This window comes from Macaca fascicularis, chromosome 2, assembly GCF_037993035.2.
Source record: "Macaca fascicularis isolate 582-1 chromosome 2, T2T-MFA8v1.1".
Classification (NCBI taxonomy): domain Eukaryota; kingdom Metazoa; phylum Chordata; class Mammalia; order Primates; family Cercopithecidae; genus Macaca; species Macaca fascicularis.
Window position 1 is genome coordinate 158,915,079 of NC_088376.1, and position 25,838 is coordinate 158,940,916.

The following is a 25,838-nucleotide window of genomic DNA, read 5'->3' on the forward strand; positions in this document are numbered from 1 at the left end:
TCACACGCCTTCATTCTTTGTTACAAATCTTCTCAAATGATTATACATATTCTGCAGTAACAGCATTTTCTCTAGGTTCTATCAACTCAGGTGTAGTTCATTAATACTGAGTAGGTTTAATGAAGGTTCTTTATTTTCCTCTCTCATGGTCCCCATTCGTCTTAGCTGTCCCTGACTTCTAAGCACTCCGTCCCAAACCTGGGCCAGGTTGGTAGGGTCTCTCTTAATTTAAAATGTCTCTGTGGAAGTTTAAAAAGTTAAGTGAAGAACTTCTACACAAATCCACCCTGATGTCTAATGACCCCTATGTGTCATCTCTTTTATTAATCTGTCCTGAGACCTTTCTAACATAGTGCATTTCCCTAAGAGAACTAGGATATTACTGATTCTTGTTATGGGAAATAACTATCCCTCAAAGTTGTAGGAACCATTTGCAGCCTTGTTTTCTGAGTTAGGACACAAATTCTACTGAAAATTAAACTCTATTTATAGAAGTGACAGAAAAACCACTCTGCACTTAAAAATAGAAAGGAAGAAGGAGGAAGGGAAAGCACACACTGATTTTGACAGTTTTATCTTCTTTTTTAAAAATTCAAGAGCCAGACAGTTTTATCTTCTATGGGAAGAATAGTATGGGAAGTCCCTCAAATCTCCTGCTCATGTCATTGTCTTACTTTGGGTTCTCCCCAAAGCAGACCTTGAGACAATTATTTGGGAGACAGAGTTTACTTGGGCATGGTCCCAGGAAGCATAGTGAAAGGGAGGGGAAGTCAACAAGGAAAGGGAGGGAAATGAATAAAGGATATGTTAAGTTATATGAGCAACTGGGGTTCAATCCCTGTTGAGACCTTTTGAGAAACTATAAAACATACCTCTGAGCTGTCCCACTGAGGGGTGAGGAATCGGGGTTACTGATGCACTAAGTCCCACTGATCTTTGGTTGAAGGTCCTTCCTGGGGTAAGTTCCTGGCATTCCTATCCGAACCCACAAACAGACCAAGCCCACTTCTGAGGTCAGAGAGTGATCACCGCAGATAAATGCAGGAAGTGGTCAGTCTGTACGAGAATCACCTGCCGATGACCCCCAGGGCAGACTGAGGCCATATGGCTGGGACACTGACAGGGTCTGATAGAGCTGTCCTCCCAAACTGGATTCAAATCCTGGAATCCATGCCCCTGTCCCCTTACCCAGATCTATCTAGGTTGTTGGGTTTTCCTGTCCTGGAGAAAGGCCTTGTGTACTCTGGCCAGATGGAATGCAAGAAAAGCAGTAAGAGCAAGTCATTACCCTGTCCCCAGATATATCCTATAGACACCCAGCCCTTTGTCATCACTGCCTATTACATTCTTCTCCCTCCCAAGGCACACAGGGAGGCATATTTCTGCTTACTTTTGGGAAGAACTTTCTAGCTATTAGAGGTGTCCAACTGTGGCTGCCTCTGTAGACTCTTAACACCTTGTCACTCATTCAAATATTTATGGAGAGTGGGCCAGGCTCTGTGTTGGGGGCTGTAGGAGATCAAAGAGGAATAAGATAGGATTCCTGCCCATCCACCCCCTGCCCACAGGGGCTCACAGCTGAGGCTTAAGACAAGTCCTCAAATAACTGTAATTTAAGGCAAAATGAAGCAAGTGCTTCCACAGAGGTAGAAACGACTCTCTGTGGGGATTCAGAGGGAAGGGATCTGAACCACCGGCAGGGCTGTCGGGAAGAGGCTCCCCGCATGAAAGAGGGTGGGGAGGCTGGCAGTCCTCCATGGTCCCCTTCAACCTCTAAGCCTGTGATCCTAGATTAAAACTGAAAGCAAATAAACAAACAAAAAAAAGACCACAGCTTACAGTTCACATTCTAGAGTAGCACAGTAAATGCTTTTTTTGTTTCATTATCAGCAGGCAGAGAAATGTCTTGCTAAAACTAATAAATAATTATGCCTCACAAAAGAAGTAGAGGCAGTATCCCTCATAATAGAGGGATAAACATAATGTTGACTTATGAATTGGCTCATTGTTCTTTCCTATAGCCCCTTTTCAGAATATCAAATGCTTCAGGCAAGTCACATTGCCCAAGTTCATCATCTTCTTCTTCATTTTCCTTTGCCCCAGAACCTGAGAGAAATGGGCAGATAGATTCTAAACTGCAGTTGTCTCTGGGTACAAGGATAGCCACACAACAAATGAGAAGGGAGTAATGGCAAGGAAGGCCTCCAATGACTTAAAAGGAAAGAATGAGGTTAAAGAGCTGGATTAGGAGTCTGAATAAATAGGAGTGCTTACTCATTAAGCATAAACAACATTTCATGGCCTTTGGTCAATCCATTTGTGTGGTTCTTTTGGGTGACTGTTTATGCCCTTATTAGGAACACTTGGGAGTTATGTTTGTCCTTGGGACATGGCCAAGAGGAATGGATATTTTGGCTCTTTACAGCCTTCCCATTTCCTACCAGCTGCCCCCTCCACTCTCTTCCATCTGCCTGGCTCTCCCATTCTTCCCTGCCAGCCTTCAATGCCTTTCCATCTGCAGAGCTGCCCATTAGTCAAGGGCATTAAAGTCACTGGGCCAGGAATCAAGAGCCACGAGCTTTGGTCCCAGCTCTGGTATTCACTTGAGATGTCACTTGACTTCTCTGTGCCTCAGTTTCCTCATCTGTGAGGGAGTTGACCTAATGATCTCAGACATTCCATTTCTGAGTAAGTAATGTCAGTTCCAGGAGACCAGGAGCATAGTGCTGCCTACTCCAGAGGTACATGTATTCCAGGCCTGCTGTCCATGTCTCAGCAGGCTGAGATGCTGGCTCTGCTCACTGCCCAGTAGTGTGAGGACCAAGGCTGGAGCTGGACCCCCTGAGTCCTTCAGCTTCCAGGTGACCAAGGGCCAGAGGCCCTTCTCCCCCTCTCCTCTTTAGCCCGTTCCCCTCAACTGAGATGCTCAGACTAACCAGCTTCCCTGGCCAGAAGATAATAACTTGACTAATAATTCTAGCTTGATATGTGTCTTCTTAAATCCTTACCTCAAAACTGATTTATTAAATTTAAACTCCCCTATATATGCAGTCTATATATGTTGTTATTAAATTATTATCATTATCCAAAGTATGGCACAGCCCAAGGTATAGACACAATCTACCCTGCAGAAGGCAATGCACCTGCAGCATGGTCTGTTGCATCATCTACCCCATCTTACCTCCCCCTAAAGCCTCTCCTCCTCACAAACAAGAAAAATAACTAAATTCCAACAAAATCTCAATAACTTAAAAACCATGTATATTGACACCCCGCCCTCACTTTTGTTACCCACAAAATTCTTTTTTTAATTCCTGCAGTCATTAACGGGAGATGACAGGATGGAGAGCCCCTTCTTCTGAGGCCTTGTCCCCTGCTGTGATTAACTGAAATCGGTGGAGCAGAGTCCTTGTCCTGAAAGAACTGCTTGGCAGAATCTTGATCAAAGTTTTCAGCCCCGCCAAAAGGGCTCCCACTTCCAACCTGATTCCTGGCTTACGCCTACTGGCTACAAAAAACAAGATAATGATAGCTTTCCATTAAAAACCTTAGCTAAATATTCTCTTTGTGACTTCTTATGTGGTATACTGAAAGAGATACTGGTCATTCTAGAAATAATCAGTTGATGCAAGTTATCATTTTGGTAACCTTAACCTATGTGTCAGGGGCTGATTATAAGAGAAGATCATTGCCAAGAGAAGGTATTCTTTGAATCCCATTCATTTCACTCCTAAAAGCAGAGGGGAACTTTACACTCCTGTGGTCACAGGTCCCCACTCTGAATTAGACACACTCTCTGTGGATTACATGAGATAACATAAAGCATCCAGCCAGATGCCTGGCACAGAACCAATAGTGCAAAGAATGTCATATGTTTTCCCTCATTCAGTTCTAGGAGACTGGCATTAGCTCCCCACGTTAAGTGCATACCAAATCAAAGTATTAGTAAAAAGTACAACAAAAAGAAAAATCTATCAACGATTCCAACAAGAGGCAAAAAAGTGAAGTCTCATTGTCTTTCACAGAGAGCACAACACAAGGTTCCCACTATTCCCTACTACAGCTGTTAATGCTGCCCTAGCCACTTACCAGGCTATGCCCTACATGCCACAAACCCTCTGCTGCAGACGCTCTTCCCCTAGGAGTTAAAGGTCTGGAGCTCAGAATTGTCTATAAGTTTTTCCTTGACCCAGAGAGATCAGAGGATTCAGAATCAGCCCATAAGGTGCTTTCTGAGCCATGTTATTTCAATACAATGTCCTTCCATACCTTAAGTTGGAAAAATAAAGCTTTTATCTCTTGAGATAGTCTTCTTGGGGTGCCTCCACCACCTTGGCATGTGATAGTCAAATCCAGAACACTCAGAAGTTGGGCCATCTTGTCCTCATACAAGGAAACAGGTTCTTCTCCTTATTGCAAACTGTGTTACAAAAGGTGACAGAAGCCTCCTCCCCATGCTGGGTGTTGGGGTTCTTCACTTTGTGGTCTATGGGCAACGTGACTTGTCTTCAGCAGGAGAAAGACAGAGTGGGCTCATCAAAGAGTTGTTTCATCTCTGCAAGGAACAAGTCCTGAGCACAGGGTTCTCAATTCCTTTCCAGTTAACGGGGCTACAGCTTTTTAATCATTATTATGAAAATGAAAGGTGTGATCTGCCTGTCAGATCAACACAGGAGGCAAGGTATAACCACCACTTAGGGGACACTTTCCCTGAGGGGCTCTGTCCTCTCAACAAGCTCTTGAGACCTTGACTCTCCAAATCCAAAAGTCAAGGGAGGGAGGCCAGGCAAACAACCAGCTGAGAGCCAAGGTACTCAGCAAAATAATTCAGGTCAAATGAAAATCAAATGCTCAATCAAAAAGCTACTACAAAATATAAACAGTATTGCCTCAGCTGAGAAAACATTATACATACCAGGGAAGCACAACCAAATACTACCAGTTATTGAATGCTTCTTCTTCTTCTTCTTCTTATTATTATTATTATTATTTTGAGACAGAGTCTCGCTCTGTTGCCCAGGCTGGGGTGCAGTAGCATGATCTTGGCTTATTGCAACCTCCGCCTCCCGGATTCAAGCAATTCTCCTGCCTCAGCCTCTCGAGTAGCTGGGATTACAGGCACATATCACCACGCCCGGCTAATTTTTTGTATATTTAGTAGAGACGGGGTTTCACCATGTTGGCCAGGCTGGTCTCGAACTCCTGACCTCAAGTGATCCGCCTGCCTTGGCCTCCCAAAGTGCTTGAATTACAGGTGTGAGCCACTGCGCCTGGCCTGAATACTTATTTTGTACCAGATATACATGATGGTGGGAACTTTTCTTTAGGGTCTTTTTCTCATCTCTATTATGTATAGAAAAGTTAAAAAAAATAATTTTGGTATATATATTTTATATATATATAATTTATATATAATACAAATGATCAGGGAGAAAAGGGTTATTAAAACTATACAGAGGAGACTCTCCCTCCCCACTGAAGTTAATAATCAGAATATCAGATGTCAAAATACCTGATGGAGCTAGGGAATTTATGTTCAACCTCCTACTTTTATCAATTCACTCTTTTTATTGAGGTGCAAAGGTTGTTGTTTGTAGTTTATTTCTTCCCTACTATAAATAATGCTAGGGATTTATTGGTATTTTTAACTTTAATAGATTTGGTGTTTTAAATTTCCTTTTTCTTATAGATGGATTCTAGTCATGTTGCCAAGGCTGAACTCTAACTCCTGCACTCAAGCAATCCTCTCTCCTAGCCTCCCAAACTACTGGGATTACAGGTATTTGGTATTTTTAATTTTAATTTAAAAAATTATTTTAATATATCTTTAATATATTTAGCTGGGTTGTACTCCATCAGAGCTGAAATTACTCAAATGTCCTCACCTCTTTTGACTTCAGCAAAAAAATATATTTTTTTAGTGAAGCACAATTTACACATAGTAGAATAAACAGGTTTTAATGAAATGACCAAAACTGCTTTTCTCAGGAAAAGAATGAAAAACACTTTATTTAAAGTTTTTAGAAGCCAAGTTCATGCAACAAACTCATTTTACAGTTAGGAAATAAAAAAAGGAACCGAGCCATTGCTTGTATCTACCTAATGTCTGATATATCAGTCAAGCAACATGTTCAAAGAAAGAGGAAGAATGAGACTAGAACCCCGGCATCTTGATTTCCTCTCTACATGGCCCCTCTGCTTATTGCTCCCTTTTTCTTGTGCCCTGCAGCTTATATTAACGTAAATTTTTATTTTCTCAATCTCAAAGCCATGAATAATAGTAATTGGAGATTTTCCAATACAGTTTTCAGAGACCTTGTGAGTAACATTGAGTATCAGTAAGAAAATAAAGAGATTGTGTCAAAGCAATGGAAAAAGCTCAGCCTCATCTCCTTTCTCCAGCTTAATAACACCGTATGTATTACTTACATCTTTGCCAGTACAAAACTCACTTTGGGTCCTAAAGCTGTTAAATCATTAGTTTATGATTAATTAGTTTCACATTACCATGTAAACCTGCTGATCCCACCTCGAAACATATGGACCCTGGGATAGTAACATCTGGAATAAGAACTGCCCATGCTTGAAATTATACTACAATAGCTATGAGATATGATGAGCTCTAAAGGAAACTTCCACCTTCTGCCTCCCATGAACCACAGGGTGCCCTCTGGGGGGCCAAATGGGGCAGCTGATTGATGACTATCTGATCAGGTCTGGCCAAACAGGAGGTCAAACCATGTGGAGGCCATCTGTCACTGCCGGATGGAGAGAGAAAAGGAACAGGAATAGCGCCGGTGCTCAGCAAAGATAACACTGGCTCATGAGCCCTGTCCCTCTGGCCTGGCTTGCCGTAGCAATGTTTCCTCCAGCAATTGCTTTACAAACCATTAAGCAGTCATGAAAACAAGCGCCTGGCCATATGTCCAAAGGCCACAGGAAACCCAGGAACAGCTTTCAGAAAAAAGACAGGCCGGGCGTGGTGGCTCATGCCTGTAATCCCAGCACTTTGAGAGGCTAAGGCGGGCAGATCACGAGGTCAGGAGATAGAGACCATCCTGGCTATCACAGTGAAACTCCGTCTCTACTAAAAATACAAAAAAAAAAAAAAAAAAAAAAAAAAAGTTAACCGGACGTGGAGGCGGGTACCTGTAGTTCCAGCTACTCGGGAGGCTGAGGCAGGAGAATGGCGTGAACCTGGGAGGCGGAGCTTGCAGTGAGCCGCACGCCACTGCGCTCCAGCCTGGGAGACAGAGCGAGACTCAGTCTCAAAAAAAAAAAAAAAAAAAAGAAAAAAAGAAAAGAAAAGAAAAAAGAGAAGCTCCTCTCTCTCTCAGCTCTGAATAAACCTCCTTGGGCAGGGTAAGTGTTTTTGTATGAGACATCGTTGCAAAATTGAAATGGTAGGGAAGGATGGGTACAGCTGGAATCAGATTCAGGGGACACCCAGTGAGGCAAGTGATTAGGAAAAATGGAGCTTTTCTGGGTTAGGATGTAGTAACTTTAGGCTACCTTTAAGGTTGAAATTAGAGCCTCTAGGACTTCCGGGAAACGTATTTATCAGCATTTTATCCCCAACCGCCGCCCCGACCCCCTCCACCGTTTTTTAAATAGGGTCTGGCTACTCAGAGCTTGATCAGAGGCACCAGCTGCACCTAGCAGCTGGTTAGAAATGCAGTATTTCAGGCCCTTCCCCAACTTTCTGAATCAGAATCTGCATTTTAACAAGATTGTCCCAGGTGATAGGTATGCACATCAATGTTTGAGAATCTCTGTAGTTAGGAATTCTGAGGAGCTTTCCCGAACAATAACTATTTCTTCTAGCATGCCTAATCTTAACAACAATAGTTGAACATTTGCAAATATAACATCATGCCAAATGTTGTGCCTAAAATGCACACCTTTTACCATTTCACCCTTACGCCATCCCTGATAAAGGCACTATCATTATCCCCTGTTTACAGATGAGGTGGTAAGGCTCTGAGAAATTTGAATAACCTGCCTAGGATCACAGTACTAAGAAGGAAGTACACAGAGCTACAGTTAGCACCTACTGCCCCAGCTGTTTTACTTTGCTGTAAATGCAACAGCTGGGCACTTCCCTCTCCCTTGAGGGAAGACAATGAGAAATTTCTACTGAAGATCTAAAACTCATAGCCCAGAGAAAAAGGGCCTCTGGAGAGAGAACTCAATATGCATGTTTTCATCTCTGAAGCTTTCCCATCGGGCCCTTGATGTGCTCTTGGATTTTCCAGAATAGCCTAGCTCCGGAATGAGCAGGAGCCTGGTAGGTGGAATTCTCTTGCCCCCTCCTGCCTTGGAGCAATAATCTCTACCTGTAAATCTGAAGCCGCTGCCCTGAGGAACAGGTCGTTGTCTCCACAGAACCGCGAGAAAGTTCAGGATTCAGGCAACTCTTTGCTTTCATCAGTATCTTGCCTTATAGCCGGAATCTTAAATATGTCATCCTATATGTTTATTCATCCATTCATTAATTCAACAATACAAGACATTGTGCAAGCCAGGTACAAGACAGACAAAATTCCTATGCTCTCAGAGCTTACCTTTTAGTAGAAGAGTCAGACAATAAATTAATAAATATTTACTATATGTTTATTTCAGTGTTACATAAAATATGCCTGGGAAAAGGCATATTTTATGATGGGGCTGGAGAGTGTTACATAAGATAGAGAAGCCGGGACAGCGTGACCCCTGAGCTCAGCCCTGAATGAAGTAAGAGGGTGAGCCATGTGGCTATCTGCAGGAAGAGGAGCAGCAGGGTCTAAGGCCATGAGGCAGGAATGTCTTTGGTGGGTCAAGAAACAGCAAGAATCCCAGGATGACCGGGACAAATTAATAAGTTGTAGAGGCTGAGATGTGAAAGGTAAGTGGGGTTCAGTCTATTGGAGCCCAGTAAGCCATGGTAAGGGACTTCAGCTTTCATCATGAGAAGGACATGAAGACATGAAGGTATTTTAAGCAGAGGAGTGGCACGATGTAACGGACCTCACATTTAGGCAGGATCACTCCAGCCAAGGGTTGAGAATGGACTGCTGGGGAGCAAAGGTGAAGGCAGAGAGACCAGGTAAGAGCTACTGCAGCAGTCCAGGCAGGAGCTGATGTCAGCTTGGATCAGGGTGGTAGCCATGGAGGCAGCAATAAGAGGCCAGACTCTGAATATATTTTGAGAGTAGAGCTGAAAGGGCTGCGGAAGACAGTCCTTTATTTCCGGGCCTCTGGTTGCATAAGGAACTATGACTTCTGCTTTTTGTACTGCTCCCTTCCCATCTGCCCATCTGGTCCTGATCTCTCACACCTCTTCAGTTTCCTGACTTGCAAACATCTCACCTGTGATGTCTGCAATCAGTCTCTGTCCTTCATCTGGTACTCCTAGCTGGCTACCATGCTGTCCCCAAATGGCACTGTCACTGCTTATTATCGACACTTCACATTTGTGTTCTGCTTTACAGTTCAAGACTTCTCATGTACATATCTCATCTGACATACTAGGTTTCACAGACCATTTCATGCCTTTCACTCAACTCCAGAAGACCGCAAAGAAAGGCATAAATCAGCTTTGGCTGAATTTCAGACAAATTAACTGCTTAGCAACTGCAGACCTGACGGAGAACAAGTAGTGGCCGTAGATGAGTATGTGTAAGTGGGTGGGCCAACTGAGCTACAGGGCTCATGGGGCAAACACCAAGAGGACACAGCAAATAGCCTGGGTTAAGGAACATGCTGACAAAGGACCTCAGAAAGCAGTGGACGGAAGCCAGAAAAGAATGTCCCAGGATTGTGGGTAGAGAACCAGGAGTGAGGGAGAAAAGGAGGGAAATCTGGGCTCTGAAGGGGATAAGCAATAAAGAGAGATGGTTGAGCCAGGCAGTGCCAACCATGAATCAGAAATCTGAGTCAGCAGCCAAGCCCTGCTGGTCAGCTCAGAGGAGCCTTGCAGAAGGGACCCAGGCCATGTGTGCACTAGAGCAATACTGAGAAGGCTGCCTAAGACAAGGAGCTTCCCTGTGCTTCCTGTTCGAATAGGAACCAATCCCCAAACATGGCTGAATAGAGATGGGGGGTAAAAGCAAATGGGACATCTGGAAAGGTTGGGGTGGAGAACAAGGAGTAGGGAGTAGAACACAGGCACTCTTTCTCCCTGAAGACTCTTGACGTCGGAGAAATGTCCTCATCTTCTCCTGTAGTTTAGATACTTGACGCTGCAAACCTCATGTTGATATTTGATCTCCAACGTTGGAGGTAGGGCCTAGTGGGACTTGTTTGGGTCAGGGGACAGATCCCTTATGAATGGCTCCTCCTCAAGGTAATGAGTGTGTTCTCACTCTATTAGTTCCCACAAAAGCTGGTTGTTAAAAGACCCTGGGCTGGGCGTGGTGGCTCACATCTGTAATTCCAACACCGTGGGAGGCCAAGGTGGATCACTTGAGTCCAGGAGTTTGAGACCAACCTGGGCAACATAGTGAGACCCTGTATCTACAAAAAATTAAAAAATTAGCCAGCATGGTGGCACACACCTGTAGTCCCAGCTACTTGAGAGGCTGAAGCAGGAGGATTGCTTGAACCCTGGAGGTTGAGGCTGCAGTGAGCCACGATCCTGCCACTGCCTGCCAGCCTGGGAGACAGAGATAGACCCTGTCTTCTCTCATGCCATGTGACCTCTACATGCCAGTGCGTTTCATCTTCCAGTATGAGTGGAAGAAATCTAAGGCCCTCACCAGAGGCAGATGCTGGCACCATGCTTCTTGTGTGACCTGCAGAACTGTGAGCCAGATAAATCTCTTTTCTTTATAAATTACCCAGACTCAGGTATTCTCTTATAGCAAAACAAATGAACTGACACCCTCTAAGTCCACAGGCTAATTATTTGGTAACTTTAGAGTCTGACCTCAGGGCTAATGTCAATTGGCTTATTTTCTTCACCCTGGACCGGTAGTGATTTTCAACTTGGTTCTCAGCCTGGTACAGATTTTCTGAGTCACCACAGTACGGTTAAATCAGAATCTAGAGTGGAACCTATACGTGGTATTTTTGGCATTTTTAAAAAGCTTCCCAGGTGACTCTAGTGGGCAGTCAGAGTGCTGGACTGCTGCCTTAGAGACATGCACTAGCTTCACCAGAGATGAGTTCAAAGCACACTGCTCTCTCCTTTGGGTCCAGTTTAATGCTGACAGTCGTGCCAAGGGCAAGGGTCATAAATGAATCCTGAGCAGATCAGAAAATAAATTGTAATGCTCCTACTGAGTCAGAAGAAAAGGGAAATTCCACCCACCAGGCTGTCTGTGGAGATACACACACTGTATCCTGTTCAACTTGATCGGTAAGAACAGGTCTGGCTGGGTATACATGCAGTACTTTGTAATCACAGGTTCCCTAAAGGCCTGCCTTAGGAACCCCAGTGTTAACAGCAACCACTGGATTATGTTTATTTTTGTCAGGGGGTGGGGGTTTGCTTTTTAGTGGCTTTGCTTCTGTCTTTAGGATGAGAATCCCAGAAACAAAGATGTTTGGGATCAGTGGAACCTGAAAGATCACGCAGTCTGGTAGTTCCTGGATGTTAGTGTGTATCACCTGGGGAACTGTAAGCATGTCCATCTCTGAAGAAAATCAGTGCTCTCATTCACCTTCTAGGTGATGGTTGTTCAGCTTCTGCTGGAGCCGTGCCTTATTGGGCTCCCCCAAAACTAAAGGCCCTACCTTCCTAGTTCTGCATCCCTGATGCTCAAATAGTGTTCAGGGTTGGTGACAGACACTGTGACATGCTTAACATCATCATTCACTCAACAAGTATTTATTTAGGCACCTACTAACTGCCAGGCATTCTTATAGTTCCTGCAGATACAGCTGTGAATAAAACAGATAAAGCTCTGCCTCTAGGAGTTTATATTCTAGTGGGCAAAATTCTGTTTGCGTTAGGTACATGAATTTGGGAATGACTAACAAGCTCCTTGAAGACAGTTTTGTGTCTCATGAATCTTGTTGTTCTCAGTGTTTAGTAAACGACACAGACAGCAAAAGTTTGTTGAATGGACAAATGAGTGAATACCGAGTGGTACACACAGATCCTCCTGCTTCAGCTTCCCTAACACCACCAGGGTTGGTGTCCACACTCTGTCATGGGCATTCCCTAATGTTTAGGAGGGTTATATCTTCAAGCAAGTAAAGACCACTTACAAAACACTCACTCTTCAGTTGTCTTATCTTCTTTTTTTTCAATATACCATACAATTTGTCCATTTAAAGTGTATAATTCAGGCCAGGCGCGGTGGCTCCTGCCTGTAATCCCAGCACTTTGGGAGACCAAAGGAGGTGGATCATCTGAGGTCAGGAGTTCAGACCAACCTGGCCAACACGGCGAAAGCCCGTCTCTACTAAAAATACAAAAATTAGCCGGGCGTGGTGGTGTGTGCCTGTAATCCCAGCTACTCAGGAGGCTGAGGCAGGAGAATTGCTTGAACCCAGGAGGCAGAGGTTGCAGTGAACTGAGATCGCCCCACTGCACTCCAGCCTGCGCAACAAGAGTGAAATTCTGTCTCAATGAAATGAAATGAAATAAAATAAAATAAAAAGTGTATAATTCAATGGTTTTTAGTATATTATTTAGTATACAGATATGTACAACCAACACCACAATCAATTTTAGAGCACTTTCATTGTCTCAAAAATAAACTCTGTACCTATTAGATATAACTCTCTTATACCCCTTCCATTCTAACTCTAAGCAAAAACCAATCTACTTTCTATCTCTAAAGATTTGCCTATTATGGACTTTTCAAATAAATGAAACCAAATAATACGTGGTATTTGGTTCCCAGCTTCTTTCACCTAGCAAAATGTTTTCAAGGTACATCCATGTTGTAACACATATTAGCACGTCATTCCTTTTTATGGCCAAATAAATATAATTCCATTATATGAAGATACTACGTTTTGTCTATCCATTCATCAGTTTATAGAAACTTGGGTAGTTTCCACCTATTGGTTATTATAAATAATGTTGCTGCAAACATTTGTGTACAATGTATGGACATTTTATGTAGACATATGTTTTCATATCTCTTGAGTATATACGTAAGAATTGAATTACTAGGTCATATGGCAAGTCTATGCTTAACTATTTGAGGAACTGTCAGACTGTATTCCAAAGTAGTTATACCATTTTACACTCCTCCAGCCATGTATGAGCATTCTGACTTCTCCATATCCTTTTTTTTTTTTTTTTTTTTTTGGTGAGACGGAGTCTTGCTCTGTTGCAAGAGCCTTCCGCTGGAGCCGTGCCTTATTGGGCTCCCTCAAAACTAAAGGCCCTACCTTCCTAGTTCTGCATCCCTGATGCTCAAATAGTGTTCAGGGTGACATGCTTAACATCATCATTCACTCAACAAGTATTTATTTAGGCACCTACTAACTGCCAGGCATTCTTATAGTTCCTGCAGATACAGCTGTGAATAAAACAGATAAAGCTCTGCCTCTAGGAATTTATATTCTAGTGGGCAAAATTCTGTTTGCGTTAGGTACATGAATTTGGGAATGACTAAATTTCAAGCTCCTTGAAGACAGTTTTGTGTCTCATGAATCTTGTTGTTCTCAGTGTTTAGTAAATGACACAGTCAGCAAAAGTTTGTTGAATGGACAAATGAGTGAATACCGAGTGGTACACACATTCCTGGAGTGCAGAGTGGTGCAATCTCGGCTCACTGCAACCTCTGCCTCCTGAGTTCAAGTGATTCTCCTGCTTCACCCTCCCCAGTAGCTGGGACTACAGGCGTGTGACACCATACCCAGTTAGTTTTTTGTGTATTTTTAGTAGAGACCAGGTTTCACCATGTTGGCCAGGCTGGTCTCGAACTTCTGAACTCTGGGGATCCACCCAACTCAGCCTCCCAAAGTGCTAGGACTGCAGGCGTGAGTTACCACACCTGGCCAGAGTTTTGATTATAACCATTCTAGTGCATTCTAGTGGGTAAGAAGTAGTATCTCATTGTGGTTTTGATTTATATTTCCCTGATAACTAATTATATCAAGCATATTTTCATGTGCTTATTGACCATTTGTATATATTATTGAAGAAATATCTATTTAAATCCTTTGAACATTTTTAATTGAGTTGTCTTTTTATTATTGTGTTGTAAGAGTTCTATATAGATTGCAGATATAACTCCCTTATCGGATAAGTGATTTGCAAATATTTTCTCCCATTTTGTGGTTTGTCTTTTCATTTCTTCACTGTTGTTTTTGATGCACAAATTTTTTATTTTGATGATGTCCAACTTATCCATTTTTAATTTAGTGTAAGGTAAGGGTCCAACATCATTCTTTTGCTTATGACTATCCAGTTGTCCCAGCACCATTTGTTGAAAAGACAATTCTTTCCCCATGAAATGACATTGGCACTCTTGTCCAAGATATGTTGACCACAGACACATGGGTTTATTTATGAACTCATAATTCTATTCCAATGATCTATATGTCTATCCTTATGCCAGTATCACATTCTCTTAATTACTTTTGCTTTGTGTTAGGTTTTGAAATTGCATAGTATAAGTCTTCCAACTTTGTTCTCTTTCAACATTGTTTTGGCTATTCTGCATCTCCTAAAATTCCACATGAATTTGAGAATCAGTTTATCAATTTCTACAAAGAATCCAGTTGGGATTCTGATAGAGATATACTGGATTTATAGATCAAGGATTTGAGGAGTATTGCCATCCTAACAATATTAAGTCTTCTAATCAATGAACATGAGCTTTTTTTTTCATTTATTTGTATCTTCAATTTCTTTCAACAATGCTTTATAGTTTTCAGAGTATAAGTTTTACGCTTTTTTTATTAAATTTATTCCCAAGCATTTTATTCTTTTTTATGCTATTATAAATGGAATTGTTTTCTTATTTCCATGTTCAAATGGCTCATTTTAAATGCATGGAAATACAATTAATTTTTGTTTATTCATTTTGTATCCCGTAACCTTGTTGAACTAATTTACTAGCTCTAATAGTTTTTTACTGAATGTTTTGGGATTTTTCATATACATGGTTGTGTCATCTGAAAATATAGTTTTACTTCTTTCCAATCTGGATGACTTCTTTTTCCTGAATAATTGCCCTGAATAGACCCTCCAATATTGAATGGAAGTGGCAAGAGTGTCCTTGTCTTGTTCTTGATCTTAAGTGGGGAAGTATCATGTATACTATTAAGTATAACATTAGCTGTGAATTTTTGTAGATGCCCTTTATCAGGTTGAGGAAGTTATCTTCTATTCCTAGTTTGTTGAGTATTTTTATTATGAATAAGTGTTGGATTTTGTCAAATGCTTTTTCTGGGTCTATTGAGATGACCACACGATTTTTGGTTTTTTTTTTCCTACTGAAGTTAAACCAAACTCACAGTTCTGGGATGACCCCCACTTGGTCATGGTGTGTAATTCTTTCTGTATGTTCCTGGATTTTGTTTCTTTTTGTTTGTTTCAGAGATGGGGTCTGCTCTGTCCCCAGGCTGGAATGCAATGACACGATTATAACTCATTGCAGCCATAAAACTCCTGGAGTCAAACAACTCTTTTGCCTCAGCCTCACAAGTAGCTGGGACTATATGTGAGCACCACCATGTCTGGCTAATTGGATTTGGTTTGATAGTATTTTGTTGGAAATTTTTGCATCCATATTTATAAGAGATATTGGTCTGTAGTCTTCTTATGTGACAGATTTATCTGGTTTTGGTATCAGGGTAATACTGGCCTCTTAAGCTGGGATGTGTTCCCTCATCTTTTTTTTTTTTTTTTTTTTTTAACATAAGCTTACAAAAAATGAGTACTAATTCTTCTTTAAATGTTTGGTAGAATTCAGTGATGAAGCATCTGGGCCTGGGCTTTTCTTTGAGAATATCTCTTTGATTATTAATTCAATCTCTTCACTTGCTATAGGTCTATTCAGATTATCTATTTCTTCTTGAATCAGTATCAGTTGTTACTATCTTTCTATGAATCTGTCCATTTCATTTATTATCTAATTTATTGGCTTGCAATTACTTATAGCATCTCTTTATAATACTTTCTGTTTCTGTAAGGTAAGTAATAATATCCCCTCTTTCATTTCTGAGTCTAGTAATTTTTTTCATTGGTTGTTCTAGCTAAAGGTTTATAAATCTGGTTGACCTTTTCAATAAACCAGCTTTTGATTTCATTAAATTTCTCTATTGTTTTCCTATTCTCTAGTTAATTTCTACTCTAATCTTTATTATTTCCTTTCTTCTGCTTGCTTTAGGTTTCATTTGCTCTTCTTTTTCCAGTGTTTTAAAGCGGAAGTTTAGGTTACTGAGAACTTTTTTTAGCTTTTTAAATATAGGCATTACAACTATATGTTCCCTCTAAGCACAACTTTAGCTGTATCATGTAAGTTATGGTATGATGTACAAAAATTTCATTCATTTAAAATTATTTTCCAATTCTCCTTTTTATCTCTTCTTTAGCTATTGGATATTCAGGAAGATGTCATTTAATTTCCACATATTCATGTATTTCTGAAATTCTTTCTGTTACCGATTTATAATTTCATTCCATTGTGGTGGGGTAAATATCTGGCATTATTTCTATCCTTTTTTATTTCATGAGGTTTGTTTTTTGGCCTAGCATATGGTCTATTATGGACAATGTTTCATGCCCTGGAGAAGATTGTATAGTCTGCTATTGTTGGATGGAGTGTTCTATAGATGTCTGTTGGTTCAATTTGGCTTATAGTCTTCTGTTTCTTTGATTAGGTATTCTATTTCCTTCCGCTAATTTGTTCCATCCATTATTAAAAGGGGGTATTGAAGTTTCCAGTTAAAACACTTGAATTATATATTTCTTCCTTCATTTCTGTCAGTTTTTGCTTTGTGTATTTTGGTACTTTTTTGTTAGGTGTATATATGCTTATAGTTGTTATATCTTCCTGATAGAGTGACGTTCTTCTCCTTTAAAACGTTGCTCTTTATCTTTAGTAACTTTTTGTTGTTCTTTTAAGATGCACTTAAGAGTCTGTTATTAATATAGTCACTTGACTATTTTTGTGATTGCTGTTTGCATAATACATCTTTTTCTATCATTTTACTTTCCATCTATTTATATCTTTGAATCCAAAATGTGCCTCCTGTATACAGCAGTTAGATTGGGTCTTAAATGCTTTTTGACAGTGCTACTAACTGGATCTTGGTTTTTAAATCCAGTCTGACGATTTCTACCTTTGATTGGATTATTGAATCCTTTCACATTTAATGTCATTATTAATAGAGTTTATGTCTGCCATTTGACTTTTTTTCTATACGTTATATGTCTTTTTTTATAGTTCTGTTACTCCAGTACTGCTTTTTGTGCATAAGTGAATATTTTGTAGTGTAGCATCTTAATATCTTTGCTGATTGATTTTTTTTCACTATACTTTGGGAGTTATTTTCCTAGCAATTGTTCTAGGGCTTACCATATATACCTTAACTTATCAGAATCAGCTTCTGCTGTATGTTAACTTAATTCCAGTGAGACATAAAAATGTTACTCGTACAGAGCTTTATCCCCTTTCCTCACATTTTGTCATATTTTATACATATTACATTTATAAATGTTACAAACCAAACATTAGATTGTTATAAGTATCACTTTCTGTAATTTTATGTCTTTTATTGAAGCTGAGACAGAAAAGGAGGATTACTATATGTTTATAGCTTTTTTCATATTAGTCTTATTTATCACTTCTGAATCGCCGCCGTATTCGTTCCTGTGGATTGAAGTTATCATCTGGAGTAATTTCCTTAGCCTAATACAAATTTGCTCCTACCAACCTCCTTTGTGCTATCACTGGAAAACATATTACATTTTTATGTTATAGGCCCAACAATACATTATGTACACACTATTTTATGATTGCTTTTGAAATCAATTAAGAGAAAAAAGGAGAAGAAATGTGTGCTTATGCTGTCTTTTATAGCCACATAATTACCTTTATCAGTGCTCTTTGTCTTTTAGTGTAGATTCAGATTACCATCAAGGGTCACTTGCTTTTAGCTTGAAGAACTTCCTTTATTATTTCTTATAAGGTGCATCTGCTAGAAACAAATTTTCCCAGTTTTTGTTTATCTCAGAATAGTTTTATTTCACCTTGATTTTTGAATGATAGTTTTGTTGGATATAGTATTTTTCGTTAACAGTTGTTTCCTTTGAGCACTTTTTAATATGTTGTCCTACTTCCTTTGGACTTCCATTGTTTCTGATGAGAAATCAGCTTTTAATCTTATTGAGGTTCCTTTGTAACAGAGAAGTCATTTTTCTCTTGCTATTTTCAAGGTTTTCCTTGTCTTTGGCTTTCAGTATTTTGCCATAATGTGTCTGCTTGTGGATCTTGTTGAATTTACCCTACTTGGAGTTTCTTGAGCATCCTGGTCATAAATATTTTAAAATAAATTTCGAAAGATTTCAGCCACTATCTCATCTAATAATTTTTTCTGTTTCTTCCTGTTTCTCCTCTCCTTATGGTACTGCCATTATGCATAGCAGTTGGTGCACTTAATGGTGTCTCATGTTTTTCTGAAGCCCTGTACATTTGTCCTCATTCTTTTTTCTCTCTGTTCTTCATATTGCATAATTTCTATTAGTTTATCTTCAAGATTGTTAATTCTATTTTTTTCTTGCCAGTTCAAATCTACATTGAGCCTCTCTAAAACATTTTTGTCTCAGTTATTGTATTTTTCAGCTCCATATTTCCTTTTTTTAAAAAAAAGCCTCTCAGCCTGAGCAACATGGCAAAATCCCGTATCTACAAAAAATAGAAATATTAGCTAGGCCTGGTGGCATGCACCTGTAGTCTTAGCTACTCAGGTGGCTGAGGTAGGAGGACTGCTTGAGCCTGGGAGATTGAGGCAGCAGTCAGCCATGATTGTCCCACTGCACTTCAGCCTGGGTAATAGAGCAAGACCCTATTTCAAAATAAATAATAATACTAATGATAATGTCTTTATCTTTACTGATATTCTGTGTTTGATGGGGACATTGTAATTATGCTTTCATTTAAATCTTCAACCATGGTTTGTTTTTTGAACATATCTATAATAGCAACTTTAAAGTCTTTGTAAAATTTGACATCTGGTTGCTCTCACAGGTGATTTCTGTTGACTGTTTTTTATTTTTTTCTAGTGCATATTTTGAATCCTTTTTTTTTTCCTGGTCATACTTTCCTGTTTCTTTGCATGTGTCATAATCTTTTTTGTTGAAAATTAGACATTTTAGGCCATATAGGAGCAACTCTGGGTACTAGTCTCCCACTTCTTTTGGAGCTTGTTGTTGTTATTTGCTTATTTGTTTAGTGACTGACTGGATTATTGTAGTGAAGTCTATTCCCACTCCCCCACACTTCTACAGTAAGTAGCCTCCAATGTTGCTCCCGGGGGCAGTACAGCATTGGATAGGCTCACAGGCACCCTGCAATGACAGTGGCTTTGGCAGTGCTCTGATTTTCTTTCCCTGATCAAACCCAGCTGGTACCAGATCTTGTACCAGATCTCATTTTTCCCTGGTGCTGTCAATGGAATTTAATTCTATTAATTGCAAGCTGATTGCTCTCTTGTTTTCAACAACGTACTGGGGCATAAGTGATTCCACAGACATGAGCAATTAAATTTGGGTCTCTTTGAAGAGACAGTTCCTGAAGTCAATGCTTGAAATTTTTTCTGGCCCCAGATCTCTTTCCCTGATTCTCTCTGGCAAACTAACCTGCCTGAAATGCGGCCTATGTCACCAATGAATCTACCAATCGTCTCCTAATTTCCTTTCACCATAACCTCCCTAAGAGCATTTTTGGAAGTGGCTTGAACTTTTCCATCCTCTGTTGCACATGAAGTCAGTTCCTTTGGGGAAAGATTTGGAGTTCTCTTTCTACAGTTTGTTTCTACCCCAAGCAAAATCTCTGAGCTGCAGCTCTGGAGCTGGGGTTAGGGACAATGGCGGGCTTTCCTGAAGCCCAGCCCACTTTAGGAGCTGAATGCTCAGTAGAATGAGATGAATAGCCTCAGGTCTCCTTGGCTTACCTCTCCCAACATGGAAATTCTGCCTAAGGGTGATTGGGGCCCTGGCAAACATTGCACAGCCACTGTTCTAAGAACGAGGGCTGGGTAGAAGGGAGTCTCCACCTCTGGGCCATATTCACCCAGAACTTGGCGTCAGCAACAGGTAGTTTGGGGCAGGATAAGAAATGTCCCACCTGGGAAGATACTCCTTCAACTGGAAACTAGGGTGGAGGGGAAAGGAACCCTGTGTTCTTGGTGGAAGCTTTGTGGAGTAGTTTCAAACTTACTGAGTTAGGAGGGGAAAGAAGAGAGTGGGTCTCAGTTCAAATACCACAGGCTCACTGTTCTTACTGAATTTTAGTGTATGTTCTTGAATAAATGTTTTTCAGTTGCTGTATGCATTTTGGACCATTTCCAGAGACTTTAAATGCTTGTTTTAAAATTTTTCACTGGTTTCAATGGAACTAGTTTCAATGGATAACAGGTTTGCAGAGTTCTTCACACTGTCATGGTGGAAGTGAACTGTCTTTCGGAACTTGTAATGTTTTCTTTTAGAAAGTGACTATTTAATACATATAGATCTTCATAGAAAACAGTCATCTGATTTAATGTGCATATAAATCACTTGGGGAACTTCTTTACAATCCTGGGATCCTACTCCAAGAGATTATGATTTTCCAGAACTAGGGTGATAGTCAAAAAGAAATCTGCATGTTTAGCAAGCTCCCTATGTGATTCTTTGAGAAAAAAAATATACTAAAAAGACTAATGCTTACTACATAAGATTGAACTCTTCTTCATTTTTTTTAAAACAAGTTCTATGTCTACTAAGGGGTTTTGCAGTTATGGTAGCATCAAACACTGGCTACTTAAACATTACAATTGTGTGTGTGTGTGTGTTGTGTTTACATCAAATCTAGAAATTCTGTCATTCTAAAAAGTGCTGCCTGTCTGGAGATGGGAAGTGCCACAGAATCACGGTTTAGGGCTGCCAAGAATCGAAGATGACACAGGGCCCAAGGGCAAGGTTTCTCAGATTAGGGTTGGGAGATTAGAGTTGGGAGACCACCTGCCTGCCTCAGACTCTTGATTTTTCTCGTACCAGATCTGATTTTTCCTTGGTGTTGTCATTTGTAACCTTCCCTCAAAACAAAGAGAGAACACTGTAGTTTTTTTCTGCAACTGGTCTGATTTGCACACCATCAAGTGGCAATATGTGCCTTTGGCAAGCGAATTAATGGGATTAAAACAGCTATCAAGCATGCTGCAGCAGAAAGATTCCCCCGCCCAGCCGCACATTGTTATCACTACGGTGAATCCTCAGAGTCATAATAGAAAATGAATATCATTTCATATTTTAAAACTCTAGACAGAAGCCATTAGCAATTTATTTTTCCCAAAGAACCAGCTAATTAAAATTGTAAATAAGATTGTGCTATGTTTGCATGTACTCCTGCGAGTCTCATGAAGAACCAGAGCATAGATAGCTAGATGACTGTTCTGTGCATATTACCACCCAACTTCCCTTCCATCTGCCCATACTCCCATCAGAGTAGAGGGCCACACTCAGGGGAAAGAAAATTTATGCAAAAGGCTTCCACAGCAGAAGGCAGAATTTAAAAAGAGGGAGACCCCAGAGAGCTCAGGAAAGCTGGGTGTCTGAGGCACTGTAAGAAGCAACAGAATATTTTCCTACTGGGTTTAGTAGGTGAGTTGTTGTTATTATTATCATTATTAATTGAAGATCAAAAGAACTGGATTTCCGAGTGGGAAATTCAAAAACACATGTTATGACAAAAAATCTAAAGATCAACCAATTTTAACTTTTTTTCATTTTATTTATATACTATATTTAGTAGGGTATCACTCCCACACTCTTGGTCTGTTAACAATTGATGGCCTCTCCTGGTACCAATTCATAGATAAAATTTAGAAAATTTCTGATTTTTCTTCTGTGATTTAATAATATGCAATTATTTCTTTGTATTACAGATTGAACTGCAGAGCCCCAAAATGTATATGTTGAAGCTCTAACACCCAAGTACGATAAAAAGTGATCGCATGTAGAGACAGGGTGTTTAAAGAGGTAGTTAAGTTAAAATGAGGCCATTGGGATGGGATCTAATCCAATCTGAGTGGTATCTTTATATAAAAAAGGAGGTTAAGACATACAGAGAGATACCAGGGGTGTGTGCTCACAGAGAAAAGGCCACCTGGCAGCACAGTGAGAAGGTGGCCATCTGCAAGCCAAGAAGAGAGGCCTCAAGAGAAACTAAACCTGCCATCACCTTGATCTTGAACTTTTAGATTCCAGAACTGTGAGTAAACAAATTTCTGTTGCTCAAACCACCCAGTCCATGACATTGTTATGGCAGCCCTAGCAAATTAATACTCTCAGTAATGGTCACCTTTGCTGGAATTGGGTCTTCAACCAATGTATAAAAACTTGACATGTGAAAATAAAACTGAACAGGTAAGTTATTAGTTGATCATTTTCAGTCACAAAATGATATACCTAGGACTTCGTTAAATTATAAGTTCTTTGGTACATTATAGAGTTACTTCAATTCACAGGCCATTAATTTCTACCAACGAATGAACAATCATCATTAAGTCAATGCAGATTATTGATTGAAAAATGTACCTGACCTGGCCACCCCCCATCTAAATTGGGCCCTTTTCTTAAACTCTGTCATAACATCCCTTCCTTTTCCAACATAAGACTTATTAGTTTGTAATTATATATTTATTTGTGAGATTATATACTTAACATCTATCTCCCCGCTGGACTCTCCATGAGACATAATCATCTCTGTCTTGTTCACCACTATATGCTCAGTATCCAATACAATGTCTGATCTTTAATTATTTGTTAAATGAGTGAATAAACAAGTGATAAGGTTCTTAGAACCTTAAGTTGGGGAGGTTGATTGACAGGTTTTAGGATTCCCCTGTATCTCCAGAAACTGTCTTTAAAAATGTGTTCATATACATTTCTCTGAAGAGAGGATTCACAACCTTCATTTGATTTCAAAGAGATCTGTGCACTACCCGAAACATAAGGAACCGCTGGCCTATTTCCGTGTGGTAAAACAAGATTCAATACCAGAAGATTTACCTGCAGCCTAAAACAAAGTATGCTATATTTACATTTACATGTAATACATGTAATACATCTACCCACATGTGTGGGTATATGTATATGTGTGTGTATAATTTCCAAGAACAGAAATGCTGCAGTGAATTTATGGAACAATCCACATTCCCACTTCCCCTGAGTAACTGATCATTCCTGTAGTCACTGAGCTCGAGCAGTAGCCACTTGCATACATTTGTTTCTTGGCAGCAACATCCATCACCCAGGCCAGAGAAAAGGAATCTGTAATTCCCTCCTTTCACCTGCTTGGGATGCTGACATCCCTCTTTGCAGGAAGCTTCTTTTAATAACAAATGTTAAACCTCCCATTTAACGAAGGCACCAGGCCATGTTTATCAAGCAAAGGCGTGCAGGCAATTTGATCCAAAAACCCTGGGATTTCCCTTCCCTCACCCTGAAGCCAGAGAGGAGATCCAGACTAATCAGGCCAAGGAGGCCTCTGAGTGCTGTGTGCATTCACGGTGAGGGAGGCTACTAGATGGGCTGGGACACACTAATTGGCTATTGTATGCTAAATCTCTTCTCTCTCCCAGTTCCAGAAGATACTTCCCTTCAGTAAATTTCCTTCCTTAAAATGGAGACTTCAACAGTAAATCTGTCCAAAGAAAGGTTTTTGATGTGCTGTTAACTCTCAGTTATCCATACTAGCAGAGAAGAGCAGTTGTACAGATAATTCAAAACCAAAGGCTCTTTTGATTTAACTTTGAAGTTCACTGTTTCTAGGGGCTTGGTGGTGGATTTACCTCCCTAATTATGGTTGTCTTTGTTTCTTATTAAAATGAGTTTGTCTGCCTTAGGGCCAGGCAGTTGGGTGATGTGAAAATTCTGGCACAGAATTTGTAAAACTCACCAGGGAAAATCCACAAGGCACACAAATAATCAGACTTGATTAGATTTGAGTTCACGTTCTTAATCACCTGTTATCAATTGCTTTGCTACTCTACATTAAAGGGAGACAGAAATGAGATATATTTACAGGAGACCAGTGGGAAGAGAATGAGTCTTTATATTTAGATGAAGACACAAGACTGTGTTGTGGCCAAGACTGATAACACAATCAGTGTTGATGATTTTCCTGCCTAGTCTCACAACCTTCATCAATACAGCCAGAGTGATCTTTCTATGCAAGTCTCATGATGTTCACCTCTACCTAACATCCTTCAGTGTGCTAGTCATTAGAGCTGTTCACAACCATTCTGCTCTCTCCTTCCCAGCATGTGATAGGACTGCACGATGTCCCCAGCCACTTCAAATTAGACGTGGTTCTGTGATTGGCATTGGCCAATGGAATGTAAGCAAATGTGTCACTTCTAGTTGGAAGGTTTCAGAGCCAGCGTGTGTCCAGCATTTGTCCTTGGGTACATGCTTCGTCTGGCAAGGCTGGCAGCATCTGAGCTGGCAGATCTGAGCTGGTGGCTATACCATCAGCCCAGGTCTCCCTGGGTGGCTATGAAGCAGAGCTCCTACAAGCTAGGGATGGGTGTGTGGTAGGAACAATAAACAAACCTCTGTTGTTTTCAACCACTGAGATTTTAAGGTTCTTAGTTAACTCAGCATATCCCTATCACTACATATATCAAGCTGCACCATGATTGTCTAAGTTTTCTTTCTCTAGTTAGACATTGAACAACTTGAAGCCAGAATTATTTAATTAAAAGTAATGGCAAAAGCGCAATTACTTGTGCATCAACCTAAAATATTTCTTCTCCAGTGTGTTAATTCCGGTGCACAGCATATTTAAAAGAGCCTGGTAGAAAATGAAATTCTCTTCCTTCTTGGCCTCTGTGATTCACCTTGTTTCTGTTTTTCTAACACTTGCTCCACTCCCAACATCATCAGCTACAATGATAAGCTGTCTTTGTTTCTCAGATATATGAGGAAGGGTGGAGCTAGTCTTCTGGACCAATAATTCAGGTAGGAAGAGCTGGTGGAGGAGACAGGCATTCTTAGGCTGCAGGAGTTTGAAATATAGTGGCTTCAAGGAGCAGACACAATTTTGAAATAAAGGGTAACCATGCAGGGAAACAAAAATATATCCCTAAGTGTTAGGTTTATGAAGAATAAGAGTGGTCGTATGGACTGAACTCCTCCATCCTTATCATTATCATAACACCAGCGTTTACTGATGACTTACTATGTGCCAGGCGCCGTTCTCATTGTTTTACAGTTAACACATTAAATCCTTGCAACAACCTTATATAGTAGCTATTATTATTTCCATTTTATATATAAGGAAACTGAAGCATAGAGAGGTACAGTAAGTTCTATCTGGCCACACAGTTAGCAAACATCCCTCTCTGAGTGTTCAGCATCTGCCTGAACACTGCCAATCATGGAGAGCTCACTATCCTCTACTGCATCCCACCCCACCTCCCGCTCTGAGCCATGTCCTGCCTCCCCCTCAAACTGCCATCCCCTGAACATTTCTGCCTTCTAAACAAACATAAAGCAATTCTACTCTTTTCTCTTTAAGGCAGTCCTTTAAATATTCGAAGGCAGCAATCACATGTTCCTTAGGGTTTCTCTTCCCCAGTCTAAACAGCCCCAGGTCACTCAACCATTTCCAATGTGCCACAGCTTGAGGCCCCTCACCATCCCAGCTCAGTGACTCACATATGCTGGGGACAAAAAAAAC

The 25,838-nt window shown here is 40.5% G+C and overlaps 1 protein-coding gene across 39 annotated transcripts in view; it reads right to left on the minus strand.

The window, feature by feature from the left end:
- KALRN (kalirin RhoGEF kinase) overlaps nt 1-25,838 on the minus strand; it is a 694,928-nt gene that overhangs the window by 404,347 nt on the left and 264,743 nt on the right. The gene's annotated exons all lie outside the window — the stretch shown is intronic.